This window comes from Pantherophis guttatus, chromosome 9 (genome assembly GCF_059756535.1).
Source record: "Pantherophis guttatus breed Tessera chromosome 9, ASM5975653v1, whole genome shotgun sequence".
NCBI classification, from domain to species: Eukaryota; Metazoa; Chordata; class Lepidosauria; order Squamata; family Colubridae; genus Pantherophis; species Pantherophis guttatus.
Window position 1 is genome coordinate 15,528,821 of NC_142071.1, and position 11,294 is coordinate 15,540,114.

Here is an 11,294-nt window from a genome sequence, read left to right on the forward strand (position 1 = left end):
CTTTTCATCAGATTGCTGTTTAAGGTTTGGATTTCCATGCAAATTTTTTTTCTTACTTCTCAAATATTTCTTCAAGGCTTTAGAAACCTTTTGTAAATCCAAAATTAAATCCATGTAACATCCTTTGGTCACGTGTTTTATAATGGTTTTCCTGAAAATCGACATTTCCTCTCAGTTTTTTGACAAAACTGAACCATAGCGAGCTGTTGGTTCACTAATAATCACATAACAATTGCCTCAAAAAAAGGTTATAAAATCAGGTTGGTCATGTGGGGGACCCAATTTATGACTGTCACAAGTTACACCTGTGATGAGCAGGCATCATTTATAGTCACAACCTGAACCTTTCCCAACCTATCAAGATGGCTTGAATCTTGGTTTCCAAATAATTTGTCTGACAGACATCCAGACAATATTGGTTTCGGAAAAGCTATCTTAGGACATTCTAAAAAATAGGCTTCAAAGAATCTTGCCTTCCCCCTATACACCGGGCATTTATGGAAAGAAAATATGTTAAGGTCACAGAACCAAGCAGATGAGCCATCTTCTCATTCCTGACCCAGGCAGACTTGGGGGTAAGCCAGGAATCATTTTAAAATAAACCCACAAAGTCTGGTGCCAAGTAAAACCTCTCTTGGTTTCCATATTATGAAGAAATAGTTGTCTTAGAACTATTTGGATGGGGGAGGGAGTTGAGTCATTGTGATTTATGAACAGATTGTCCTCTTGCTCCCCCTCATGAATCAAAGTGAAAATAAAAGCAATCTCTTTACAAGAGATTGCTTTTATTTTCACTTTTGATTCACTCTTTTCAAGAGATGGTAGCAAATACATAAGAGTATCAGATGTGGGTTGCAAAACTCAGGTTTGCAAACGTGGCAGTGAAGAGAGATAAAGAAAACCTTCTGATGCCATGAACAGGTCACCCAGATTTTTAAGCCCAGGTCTGCTGGCCCTACATAAACTATGTTTTTTTTTAAATCATGGTTCCTTTGAATAAGCCTATTGCTTTGTCCTGTCAATATGCTAGCCACAAACAAGGGTAAAAAAAATGGAAGAAAATATTTGTAGTTCAGAGCTGCACTGTGGTGTGGGATCCTTGGTGCTCTCTGAGCTAGGTTCTTTTCTTGCAGACATTTCATTAACCCAACTACCATTGGTGCTAGAAGGGAGTGGGGTTTGCAAGGAGGAGGAGGAAGAAGAAGAAGACTGTAGGGTCCTTGGTGTTCTCTGATGCCAGGTTGTTTTCTTGCAACATTTCAGGTAGGTAACTTCATCAGATGCACTGTATAGCATCTGTTATCCTTCAACTGTCTAAAAAGGCCTAAAGAATTTCCTCTTTCTATATTGGAACACACCTATTATTACCAGAAGGACTAACAGGAGGTCGCCGAGGCTCCGGACTCCAGGGACAACTCTGCATTTAGATATTTTGACTGCACGGAATATGTTTAATCCTTTTCCTTCTGGTAAGAGTAGCGATTTAAAGCTTAATACGTTAACTGCAAATATATGTCATACATATATTTATATAACTGATATCTCTAAGAATATCCATACACAAGAGCCATTAAATTTTCATGAGTCCTTTCTGTTTCTTGGAAATCAAGTCAAATAAATCCACGCCCAACACTGAGCAAAGTTCGGCTATGCTCAGCCCAGTGCATCTCTAGCACAGCTGAAGACAGAAAAGCGGCTCGCTGTGCGATGTGGAACTGGGCCAGCCTAACCTGGCACATGGCCTTGGAGCAAACAAGACCGGGCTAGGCTTGCCAAGGGGTCGGACTGGCATTTCCTACTCCAAAACCGGACAACCCCTCTGGGCAAAGACTTCCCAAAGTTGCAATTGCCATTGCCCAAGGCAAGGCAAGCTAGAAAATGCCAAGCCCCACGAACTGGCTGGAAGGAGCGCCGGCGCTCCAGCCTTCTTCTCTGAAGTCTGTAGAAGTTAGTTTGGCTGAGCCTGGTTTTTTTTTTTTTTTAATTTGATTTATATGCCGCCCTTCTCCGAAGACTCAGGGCGGCTTACAGTGCGTTAAGCAATAGCCTTCATACTTTTGTATATTTATACAAAGTCAGCTTATTGCCCCCACAAACTGGTTGGTGTGTGACTTCTGAGGCATTGCCTGCCCTGCAAACTGCGGAGTCAGCCCGGTTGGTTTATGATTCAGTGTGCACAGTAAACCGAGATGGCTGCATTGGGTTGAATCCAAAGGTTGAATTTCATAGTGTTTTGCATTTGCACGAAATAATAAGCCATATTGTTTTAACCCTAGTGGGCATGAGTTCCCCCCCTTATTCTACATCAAACCATCCCCCCCCCAAAATAATCAAAATTAGAATTACTGAAGCTCTGTAATGGGTACGCACAGGCACTAGGTTTCTAAATGACCCAATTAAAGGTATTGTGTGAACTCAGGTTAATTCAGATACCAGGTTAAGTAGATGCACCTCTGTTGCATCGTACTGTAATCATGTGCGCTCTGTTGTAATGTACAGTGTATCCCGTATTCCAGCCTTTCCCAATCAGATTCTAGAATTCCCATTCATAGACTGGGGATTGTGATAGTTGGAAGTCCAGCTCATCCGGATTTGGGACTCCATCATCCACTATAAAACCTGGATTCATGAGAGTACCCAGTTCCACTATCAAATGTCCCCACTTTAGGGAGATCCATATTCTACCTCTGCTTTAAACCCCAGCCATCATTTGCCCCTGCAAGAAAAATTAAGAGACGCACAATATGAGAGCATATGCACCAAGACAAATTCCTTGTGTGTCCAATCACACTTGGCCAATAAAACATTCTATTCCAGTTGGCGCCGCTGTCGTCGCTAGACGGTCTCTTTAAGACTGCCAGCCCCGCCGCCCGTAAAGAGCCGCCTCTACAGCTGAGAGGCGGCTTGAAAAACTTCAAGTTCTTGAAGAATCGGGAGGAGAGCCGGCGAGACCAGGTAGAGCCCCCTGCGAAGTCCCCAGATTGTCTTTTTTGCTTCTGGGGAGGAAGCAGGGTGAGGCTCCCTATCCAGCTCGCCGAGGCTCCAGATTCCGGGGACAACTCTGCATTCAGCAGAGCCAGACGACGCGACCAACATAACCAGCGAAATCCAAGAGAATTATCAAGAATAAACAGGGTGGAATCTGGACCTGAAACTTAAAAAACTGCAAGTATTTGTATTAGCCCTGTGATTGAACTTAAGAACGGAGAAAAAGTGAAAGTCTGCTAAAATGGCGTCCGGCTTCAGCAGTAGGAAGAAAGCTGAAAGCGAAAGTGGATTTGCCTGAGTGTTTTAATACGTTACAAAGTATCCAAAGCAACAGCGCTGGCTAGAAGAAAAGGGAAAAAAGTGATTCTGATCTGTTCCTTCTCCCTTAGAGATTTGATTAAAGCTGGGGAAATTTTTGAAAGGATTTTGTGGTGAAAAGGGAGGGAGGACTTCCTTCTTAGAAAGAATCAGACTGCGTGGCAGAATGGCTTCAAAGCAGACAAAGCCAGCCACTAAAGCTGCAGGGGGGGGTTCCCCCACCCACAAGTCACAAGAGCAGCCATTAAGTTTGCAGACTCAGAGCCAAGTGCAGGAGACTGGTTTTAAAGATTTGAAGGAATTTATTGCTGCGTCTCTGATGAATCAAAATGAAGTTTTGGACCAGAAATTTGAAAAATCTCAACAGGAAATTAAGGAGGTGGTTCAAGAAAAGTATGACAAGATGAAGCGTGACATACTGACAATTGTAACTGGCTTGTCAGAAGTAGTTGTCCAGATTGATAAAAAAGTGGAAGAACTTAGTTCAGAAGTAGAATCTAAAATGAAGGAAGCTGATTATAAAATTTCTAATGTTGACAATAAAATGCAAAATATTGAAAATGAAGTGACAATGATGCAATTTAGATTCATGGAGTTTGCTGTAAGACTGAGAGGAATAAAAGAAAATAACAGAGAAGATTTGAGAAAGGTTTGTGCTGATGCCCTGGCTGTGATGCTAAAGATTAGCCCTGAGGAAATTTTGTGCAAGATGGACAAGGTCTATAGAGTGAATTCTTGGGTGGCAAGGGAAAGGCAATTGCCTAGAGATGTGGTGATCTACTTTACAGATAGAAGAATAAGAAATGATATCTTGCAAAAGTCTTTTGTTTCTACTATTCAAGTGGATGGAAGGGAGATTGGGATTTACAAAGAGTTGCCGCCTAAAATGCTAAGAGATAGACAGGACTTTGGATTTTTGGTGACTGAATTAAAGAAACAACAAATTCCATTCAGATGGGATGCTCCAGTTGGCATAATATTGAGGTATCAAGGAGAGAGATATCAATTAAATACTGTTGAAAAAGCGGAAGATTTTTACTTCAATGTTTTTAAAACTGGCGCAGCATCTCCACGTACATCCTCAGTGTTAGGTATAGAGGAGGGTGAGAAAGAGAAGCAATTTGAACAAGAGCTTGAAGAGCAGCGGAAACAGATGGAGGTGGAGGCAATGGAAACTCAAGGAGCAACAGGGGGTTTTTTGGATGAACCTTTGCTGGATCTTCCTTTAGAGGCTTTAGGTGGACCACCCAAAAATACAAGAGAAGTGGCAGTAGATCTCGAGTTGATGTCGTATAAAGCTAAAGACCAGCATATAACTCGTGCAGCTTATAAACAAATTCTAGAGAAACAACAACAGCAGAGATCTAAGCTATCGCAAGATAAGAAGGGAGTCAATGGTAAAGCACAAAAATCCGAAGCTATGGGAGGAGCTAAGCCGAAGACTACCAGTCTGGAACAGAAACTTCAGCAAATGCTCTTAACGCTTCAGGAGACTACAAATGACAATTAAGTTTTTATCTTGGAATGTGAATGGATTGAATTCACCACAGAAAAGAAGGAAGATATTTCATTATCTGAGACAATTTAATAATGATGTTATTTGCCTACAAGAAACTCATATTAGAATACAAGATCAAAAATATTTGATAAATCCTAGATTAGGAGCACAGTTTATAGCCTCAAATTCGGAGAAAAAGAATGGTGTAGTGATTTATATAAATAAAAGATTGCCAGCAAAAATTTTAGAAGCAGATGACTGTGGAAGATATATAGTAATTGAACTTTCTACAGATAATGGTCCAATTCTGGTGATTGGAATTTATGCTCCTAATCAGCAACAAGAAAATTTTTATAAAATATTGTATTCTAAAATATTACAATGGGACTACAGATCTATTTTACTTATGGGAGATTGGAATGGAGTAATAGATCCCCAAAAAGATAAAAAGAGCTTGGCAAAGTCATGTGTTAAATTACCACAGATCTTTTTTGATATGAAAGAAGATTTGGAATTGAAAGATATATGGAGAGTGCATAACCCAAAAGAACTGGACTTTACTTTTTTTTCAGACAGACATAGATCCTTCTCTAGGATTGATTTTATTCTACTCATGGCTGACTTACTTTTAAAAACAAAGAAAACAAAGATATTTACGAGGACTTTAACTGACCATAGCCCGGTATGGATAGAAATAGAAATGGGAAAGAATGAGAGGAGATCGTGGAGAGTAAATGAAAATTTGTTTAGATATGAAAAGAATGTAAGTGAACTTAAAAAACAAATGAAGGAATTTTTTGAAATGAATTTGAAATTGTTTGGGATGCGAGTAAGGCATATATGCGGGGGGTACTGATCCATATGAATTCTAAACATAAATCAAATCGACAAAGAAAAAGATTAGAATTGGAAGGAGAGATAAAGAAAAAAAAACAGTTGCTCATAAAAAACCCAACAGATGAAAAACTACAAGGAATTATAAAACTTTTGAAAGACCAATTTCAAATGCTTACAGTGGAACAAGCAGCAACTAATTTACAATTTGCGAAACATAATACATTTTGCAATGCTAATAAGCCAGGCAGGTGGTTAGCTTACATACTGAGGAAACAACAGAGTACTCGGACTATTGGCAGTATTGAGTATGGAGGGAAGGAAGTTTTTCAACAAAGACTAATTAAAGAAGCCTTCTTAGATTATTATACCAAATTATATGCCAAAGATGATATACAGAATGAACTTATAAATAAATACCTAGAAGAAAGGAGAGTTATGAAAATCTCTAGGGATCAAAAGGAAAGAATGAGTCTACCAATAACAGCTGAGGAGATTATTGTTGCTATTAAACAACTGAAAACAGCTAAAGCTCCAGGAACGGATGGTTTAACTGCGGTGTATTATAAAACTTTACAAGCAGAAATGATTGAACATCTTAAAGACTTATTTTGTAGCATACAACAAAATACCCCCTTCATGGAAAGCAGCTTTTGTTTCTTTGATACCGAAAGAGGAAGCAGGTTCTACAAAACCGGAAAATTTTAGACCAATATCTCTCCTGAATACGGATTATAAAATTTTTGCAAAAGTATTAGCCAACAGACTAATGCCAGTTATTCAAGAGGTGATTCATCATGATCAAGCAGGATTTATAGAAGGCAGATACATGAAGGATAATGTGAGGCAAATTATAGATTTATTGGAATATCTTGAGAAGAATAAACAGATCTCTGCAGTGCTGGTGTTTTTGGATGCGGAGAAGGCCTTTGATCGAGTGAACTGGAACTTTCTATTAAAGACTTTAAGAAAGATGGACTTTGGGGATCAGTTTGTGCAGGCGGTTTCAGCAATTTATCAAGAGCAAACAGCACAAATTATCATTAATGGAAGTTTAACTACAAATTTCAGTATAGAAAAAGGCACAAGACAAAGTTGTCCGTTATCCCCGTTGTTGTTTATTTTAACTCTAGAAGTCTTGTTGAATACAATACGGGACTCGAGCACTTTGAATGGAATAGTTATAAGGCAAGAGGATTACAGAACAAGGGCATTTGCAGATGATCTGGTTGTAACCCTAACACGGCCGATGGAATCAATAATTCAGATGAAAGACATTATAGAAGAATATGGTATGGTATCAGGATTTAGACTGAATCAGAAAAAAATCAAGATGATAGTTAAAAATATGACAGTTGATCAAAAGAAGGAACTTGAAAGGAAGGCAGGCTTTGAAATAGTATCAAAGGTGAGATATCTTTGAAATAGTATCAAAGGTGAGATATCTAGGAGTTCAAGTTGCAGATTTAAATATAAAACTGTTCCAAAACAATTATGAAGTGTTGTGGCGAAAGGTACAAAAGGATATGGAAACCTGGAAAAAACTGCAGCTGTCTCTACTTGGAAGAATAGCAGCAGTTAAAATGAATGTTCTACCTAGATTTTTATTTTTGTTTCAAGTACTTGGTACTACAGTGGTTTAAAGCACCCTGTTATTAACACAGCTGCCTGCAATTTACTGCTGGTTCGAATCTCTCCAAGGCTCAAGGTTGACTCAGCCTTCCAATTTACTGCTGGTTCGAATCTCTCCAAGGCTCAAGGTTGACTCAGCCTTCCATCCTTTCTAAGGTAGGTTAAATGAGGACCCAGTTTGTGGGGGCAATAAGCTGACTTTGTATAAATATACAAAAGTATGAAGGCTATTGCTTAATGCACTGTAAGCCGCCCTGAGTCTCCGGAGAAGGGCGGCATATAAATCAAATTAAAAAAAAATAAAAAAAAATAAAAAAATAACGATTCCGGTGCTTAAAAGTGATAAACAGCTGATGGAATGGCAAAAAGGAGTGAATAAGTTTGTTTGGAATGAGAAAAAGCCAAGAGTTAAATTGAAAATTATGCAAGATGTTCGTGAAAGGGGTGGTCTTAAACTTCCAAACCTACGATTGTACTATGAAGCAGCAGCGTTGACACAAGCAAGTGATTGGTTTGGAAGGACAAAGACTGGAATATTGAATATAGAGAGTTATGATCTTGAATTTGGTTGGCATGCATATTTATTCTATGAAAATAAAGTGGATAAAGTATTCAACAGCCATATGCTTAGAAACTCCTTGATGAGAGTATGGAAGAAGCACTGGTTCAAATGGGATTATAAAATACCATTGTGGTTGGATCTTGGTCATATCATACGGAATATAAATATAAAGTCACTCGGGGGGGTTTTATACAAAGAAGTACTTTTTAATGATGGGGCAGATGGCAATTAAAGACATTAAACACACTGTTGGAAGAAGGGATTAATTTAACTTGGTTACAGTATAATCAACTTCAACTGAGATGGAGAGAAGATCAAAAAACTGGTTTAATGTTGCATGAAAAAGAATTGGTTAGACAGATAAAAGAGAGAGGCCCAATGCATATCAAGAGGGTTTATAATGTTTTGTTAGAAAGAGACTCAGAAAACGAATTGGTTAAAGATTGTATGATAAAATGGGCACAAAATTTTGCAGAACCAGTCATGATGGAAACGTGGGAAAAAATATGGGTTCAGAATGTTAAATTTACGCAGTCAGAATTTGAGGGAAAATTTTTATAAAATATTTTATAGGTAGCATTTAGATCCTAAGAAATTGTCATGCATGTATCCTAATGTTCAACCAAAATGTTGGAGATGTGATTGTTTGGATGCTACATATTATCATATATGGTGGACTTGCAAGAAAGTGAAGGCTTTTTGGATAAAAATTTGGTGGGTTATGCAAAATGTTCTGAAGAAAAAACTCCAATTTTCTCCTCAATTATTTTTATTGGGCATAGTTAAGGGTTTTTCAATGGGTGAAACAAAATTGATATTGTATATGGTGACAGCAGCTAGGTTACTGATTGGTCAATACTGGAAAAGGGATGTTTTGCCTACTATTGAAGAATGGACTTTGAAGGTGGCCAGTTTTGCAGAAATGGCAAAGATATCAGCATATTTAAAAGACCAGACTCAAGAGACTTATGTATGGGAGTGGAAGAAATGGATAGATTATGTGCAGAATAAATACCAAACTAGGAAGTACCAGATAGCTTTTAGTTGAATGTTGTGTAGAAATGTATAGTATATAGGGGGTAGAATAGTTCAATGTCATGTAGAAATGTATAGTACACGGGGGGGGGATAGGGGATAGAAGGGCGGTAAACTATGATATAATATGATTTGGATTTGGATTTCACCTTGGGGAAGTCAGGGGAGGAGGGGAGGGTTAGGGAGGGTTAGGGAGGGAAAGGGGGGGGAATGGGAAAATTTGTATTTGTAAAACTCTTTCAATAAAAAAAAATTCTATTCTGTTCTATTGGAGAGATATGCAAATATCTCTCCATTTTTCATGGCAATAGTTTACTAAGGAGTCTTCTGGTTGCTAGTGTTTCATCTGTCCAACTTCAAAGGGACATTGTTGGGATTATTATTATTAATAATAATAATAATAATAATAATAATAATAATAATAATAATAATAATAATAATAATAATAATAATTCAATTTATATACCGCCCTTCTCCTTTTGGACTCAGGGCAGTGCACAGCCAAGGATAAAAAACATACCAATACAAAATTTAAAATCAATTAAAAGAATTATACAGCTTTGGCCCACAATTTAAAACAATCCAATTAAAACCCAATTTACACTTAAAAAGCTAAAAAGAACTAAAAAGAGGGGGGGGTCACGCCAGCCCTGCTTGATGGAAAAGTTTTTAGGGCACGGCGAAAGGCCTGGAGATCTGGTATCCTTCGTATCTCCGGGGGCAAATCGTTCCAGAGGGCAGGTGCTGCCACAGAGAAGGCCCTCCCCCTGGGGGTTGCCAGCCGACATTGCCTGGCTGACGGCACCCTGAGGAGTCCCTCTCTGTGGGAGCGTACTGGTCGGTGGGAGGTTATCGGCGGCAGAAGGAGGTCATAAAATGTTCCTTGAGTTGCACACAAAAGCGGAGTAAAACCTGGCAGGAATATATTTCCAGAGGAGCTAGCTCACTGATGCATAGCGGGATTCCCTGGATAAGTCAACATAAGTATACATGGTTTTCCTCTGTAAATTGGAGAAAAGATTTGTTCTTTCAAACTGCCTCTGCCTCTACAGCTGTTGAATTTAGCAAAACTGAAAACTGCAAGAGCATGTATTTTTCCCCCGTGAGAGAATGGGGAAGAGGGAGAGATTGATTTATAGACATAATGTTTAATACTTACATTATGGAATATAATTCTGTGGGGACACCCCCCCCCAATGAAATATTTTCGGAAGGCAGGATAGAATATTTCCCCAAAATGAGAAAAATCTTAAGGGAGGCAAAAACCAGCTCTGCCCCAAGCAGAAATTGAGGAGTCAGCTTTTAGAAATGCAGATTTGGTAATCCATTCAGAAAGACTGGGTCAAGACAGAAACTCAGACAAGCAACAAACAAAAGGTTGACAAAATTAGCTCAGACAAACACCTAGTATAGTGATGGCAAACCTTTTAGGAACAGAGCGGAAACCGGAAAAAAGGCGAAAGATTTATACGATCTGAAGAGAAACCAGAGTGCCCAAACCGGAAGGCGCATGTGCCTGTGTGCACCAGAGCACTAGAAACCCAATAACCAGGTGGCTGGCACGCGTGTGTGCTTCAGAAACCCAACTACCAGCTGGCTGAGCTGGGGCGATGTCACACGTGCCCACAGAGAGGGCTCTGCCTGCCACCTCTGACATGCATATCATAGGTTCGCCATCACGGACCTAGGATTTGCATTTCTCTTTTGCCTATATAGCCAGCCATGACCCCTACATGGCCCCATAGGAATCCAGAAGGTATAAAAATCCACCCACTCTCAACTCCATTTTGTCAGCTGTCCCAGAATCACATGTGGTTGGTGGTTCTGCTTCATCAATAAACTGACCCTCTTTCCAATCAGTCTCCCCCCTCCATTTTATTTCCAGCACTTTTCTTACAGCTTAGAACTGGACCTGGAGTTTTCCTTCCAAGATGACAATGCAGGTTCTCATAAGATTTCTCATCCATATACTGTGGGAGAGCATTGAATAGCTTACATCTCTCAAGGAAAAAAGTCAGGAGTCTGGGCAGCACCTTTCCCAACTCACCAATTTTATTAAAAAGTATGTTTTCATGAGCAATAGTTGACTTTACCTGATGTACAAAAGTGAGCTACAGCTCACAAAAGCCGATATAACCCATTAAATTTGACCATCACTTTTCGGGGTTTCGTGTTGGTGTCCCATTTAGCGTCCAACCGGTTCTGACTTGCCTTTGTGAAAATCTTCCACTTGAGTTCAGCTCCAGGTGACTTCATGGAGACGCCTCTTAAGCTCTCTCAGCTACAGCGCGGCCGCCGGAAAGGTTTCTTCTGATTTTTTGGGCGAGCCTCCCACGCAAAGATCTCCAGGTTGTCTCCCTTCCTAAACTCCCCCACACCCACCCTTGCAAGAGAGGCCAGGAGGTCTCTCCCTCCTTTTCTAACTCT